The 3,946-nt window shown below is 39.8% G+C and overlaps 1 non-coding gene and 1 pseudogene across 1 annotated transcript; both read left to right on the forward strand.

Moving 5' to 3' along the window:
* Window positions 1-412: 412 nt before the first annotated feature.
* LOC133807467 (small nucleolar RNA R71) lies at window positions 413-511 on the forward strand (annotated as a pseudogene).
* Window positions 512-560: 49 nt separating this feature from the next.
* LOC133807867 (small nucleolar RNA R71) lies at window positions 561-666 on the forward strand. Its single transcript, XR_009879754.1, has one exon. It is a non-coding gene; the product is annotated as a small nucleolar RNA R71 (small nucleolar RNA).
* Window positions 667-3,946: the final 3,280 nt, after the last annotated feature.

Below are 3,946 nucleotides of genomic sequence, written 5' to 3' on the forward strand. Positions count from 1 at the left end.
TTGCGATTGTCATTTTGATCCCCCACGTAACAAACCGAAGTGGGATTAGAAGGACAACTATCAAATGTGTGCCCTCTTCCACAATAAACACAAGAAACATTCTCTACTTGGCCCATAGGAGATGGTTGTAAGTTACTCCCCATACTCATGGTCTTTAAAAGGTTTGTCATAGTTGAAACTTGAGCAGTCAAAGTTGTCAAAGCATCTACTTCATGAATGCTCGTTACTTTCCTTCCCATTGAGGCTCTTGCATTAGACCATTGGTAATTATTGTTGGAAATCCACTCCAAAATCTCATATGCTTCATTGTAAGACTTATAAAAGAATAGCCCTAATTGTCAAAGCATCCAAAACCATGAGTGTGGAGGCATTGAGACCATTGTAAAAAGTCTGCATTTGAATTAAATGTCGAATACCGTGGTGTGGGCACTTCCTCAATAACTCTTTGAACCTCTCCCAAGCATCACATACAGACTCACCCATTTGTCAAAGCATCCAAAACTATGAGTGTGGAGGCATTGAGACCATTGTAAAAAGTCTCCATTTGAATGCAATGTCGAATACCATAATGTGGGCACTTCCTCAATAACTCTTTGAACCTCTCCCAAGCATCACACACCGACTCATCCTCCAATTGTTGAAAAGAAATAATATCATTCTGAAACTTGGCATTTTTTGTTGGAGGAAAATACTTCATCAAACACTTCTCAACTAGCTCATTCCATGTATTCACTAAGTCAAAAGGAAGCGCATTGAGCCAAACTCTAGCTTTGTCTCTTAAAGAAAAAGGGAACAATTTCAACCTCAAGGCTTCTTTAGTAATGCCTTGCAACTTGAAGGAATCGGTCACCTTAAAAAATGAACGAAGATGGAGATGAGGATCCTCTATGGGATCCCACTAAATTGACCCACTGTTTGCAACATTTGGAACATCACCACCTTCAACTCAAATTGAGCTACTTGAATTTCAGGACTAACAATACCAGAATTCAGCTCATTAAACATTGGGGTTGCGTACTCCCTTATGGCCCTCTCTCTATCATCAGCCATAATAATTGCATTAGTAGCATTCAAATCATTGGCTGCATCATTGAGAACTCCAACAACCGCATTAAGCATGGGTTGAGCTCTAATCTCGTCAACCCCTTCACCTTCTTGAGCCATATCAAGATAAAGTTGAGCCCATTTTTCCCTTAGTCTTCTTCTAAATGTGCATTCAATCTCAAGGTCAATAGGGGCTAGCTCAAAGTCTTGATGATCAAGCAAACAAGATTAGTGTAAAATAAGAAAAAAAATTGCAAAGTAATTAATAATACACAAAATTTTAATTTCAATCTTTGGAAACGAATCCAAAAACTTATTGTGATATTCTTCGATCAATTATGTGTGTACATAGTAACAAAACAAGTAATAAAGTGATAAGTTGAGTATCTTCTCTACAGGTATTGCAAATTAAAACTAAATGCACAAATTAATTACCAAACAATTGCAAAGTAACCAAATTAAATTGTTTTGATTTTGTAAACTAACTATAACGACCCAAATTTGCTAATAAGGCTTAAGGCCTTGATTAGTGTGCCTGGAGGGTAATAAGTGAATTATGATTATAATATGTGAATTTATGTGAATACGTGATAGATATGCATGTTTAGTTGAATTAAATATGCATGTGGGCCCCGTTTGGATATTAGGGGCATGTTTGTAATTTTAGCCCATTGAGGGTATAAATGAGATATGCTTGTGATATATTTATGTAGCACGACCCGACACAGCCCTAGGGAGCCATTAGCCAGGAAGTCACAACGGGGTTGAATATTTGACTCGGGGCGAGTCGAGGGGTTTTTTGGATATTAGATGTCTTATGGGGTTATCGGGTTATGGAAATAAATATTTGGAGATATATTTGAGGTTAGAATGTTTAGGAGGGAATAATGGGAAAATTTACCATTTTACCCTCGGGGACGTATTTGGTACCCCGAGCCTTGAGATAACCACATAGATTTAAGTTAAATAAAAGAAAATATAGGAAACCCCTAGACTTTTTCTAAATCGACCCAATCCCTCTCCTTTGCTCTGGTTTTCTTAAACTCTTGAAGGCCTAGTGACATCTTGGAGAAAACCAGCCAAAACTAAGGAATTGAAGCTAGGAACCAAGCTAGAGTTTCGGAAGCTTGGAGCTTAGGAAACTGAGTTGTGGGTTCAATTCTGTACAAGGTAAGCTTCTTAATATGTTGAGTTGTGTTAATTTGCAGCTGGTTTTAGGTTGAATAATAGAGTTTTGCATGTTGGAGGGATGAAGATTCAACTTTGATTTTTATAAGGTTTTGGCTTGAGTTTTTGTTTGGTTTTGCTGTTGAATCTATAATATAACCTCTGTGATAGTTAGTTAGGATTGTTGGCTTGATCTTGGGGATAATTGGACTGGTTTTTGAGGTGAAAATGGTGAATTTTTCTGGGCTTGAGGGGTCAGGCCGCGTCCCTGTTCTTACTGAGCCGCGGCCCCCTTGATCTTGGGGCGTCTGGAATTGGAGGCGCACCGCAATGCCCTTCAGGAAGGGCCGCAGCGCGTGTGGGCTATTTTGAGGCTGGGCCTCGGGTTGAGCTGGGGGCCGCAGCATGAGTCCCTAGGGCCGTGATGCTAAGCGCATTTTTGGGTTCTAGAGGAGTTTTAGGCTCGGGATGGATTTTATCACCCGGATTGATAGAATTCAAGGTTTCGGAGACTAGAATTATGACTCAAAGCTATTTAATGGATTAGAACTTGATGGATGAATATTGTTAATGCATTGTGACTAAGGTTTCGGTGAGGCTCGGACTAGGGAACTGTGCTTGGGACATCGGTGCCTAGAAAGCTCAGGACACAGGTAAGAAAACTACTGTTCCCATAGAGCTTATGTTGCAGGGCTCGGCCCTATATGACTGTTTTGCGGGACATGGCCCTTTGATTGAATTTATATGGGTTTAGATTTATGCTTAGCTTTATCATATGTGTATGCAAATGATGGAACGGCTCAGGCCGGGAACGGCGAAGGCCGAGAACAGCAAGGGGCCGGGTGCAGTGTTTAGCACGCGGAGTGCGAGCTGCCAGGGTGGGACCCCAAGGGATACCTGAGATATCCTTATGGTTTAGACCGCGAACCCAGGGCCTGGTAAAGCGCCTGGGACGGCATGGCCTTACATGTATGACCTGGTGTTGGCTTGATTTTATCTGCCTGTGACGGTTTTCTTGCCGGGCTTCGGCTCACAGGTGCTCTATGGTGCAGGTAAAGGCAAAGGGAGAGTCGATCAACCTTGAGTATGGCGAGCGAGACGAGCGACGCGTACATGTCCTATCTGTCTGGCTGCCACGGCTAGGGGTGTTTTTGGGAGATGTTTGTACAAAACTTGAATTTTGTCGTTTAGTCGACTCTAATTATATTTGAGTTGTAAATAATTCTAGACAATGTTTTTGGGATCCCAAATGTTAAATGTCTTATAAATTTTCAAGAAAAGGTTTATTCTCAAGTTTATGACTCTGATTATAATTTAATTACACTTTTGTCTTAAAACCTCGATTAGCGAGTTAATTGCATATTTTAAACTCACTTAGTAACGACTCTAAGGCAGTAGAGCGTTACACTAACACTACTTGGAATCAATTAAAAATGCTCAAAAATAAAATGCAATGCTAATATAAAAGTGAGGTAAAATCAATTGGTAGAAAGAGGATTGAATTATTATATCCCTCTATGTCAATTGACTCGTACGTTTTGCTACAGCAAAATTTCAGCAAAATTTCCTAGAGTTAACAAAAATTTAAAATAAGTTCATGAAACTTTTCCAAGACCCACAGTATTAATTCTTTCACCTAATTTAACATATTCCTACGCCAAACAAGTTGAAGAACCTATAATTAAGCATCTATTCATAATGGTTACATAAGGCAAATAACACATTCATATGATAT

The sequence above is a fragment of the Humulus lupulus genome, chromosome X, assembly GCF_963169125.1.
Source record: "Humulus lupulus chromosome X, drHumLupu1.1, whole genome shotgun sequence".
Taxonomy (NCBI): Eukaryota; Viridiplantae; Streptophyta; class Magnoliopsida; order Rosales; family Cannabaceae; genus Humulus; species Humulus lupulus.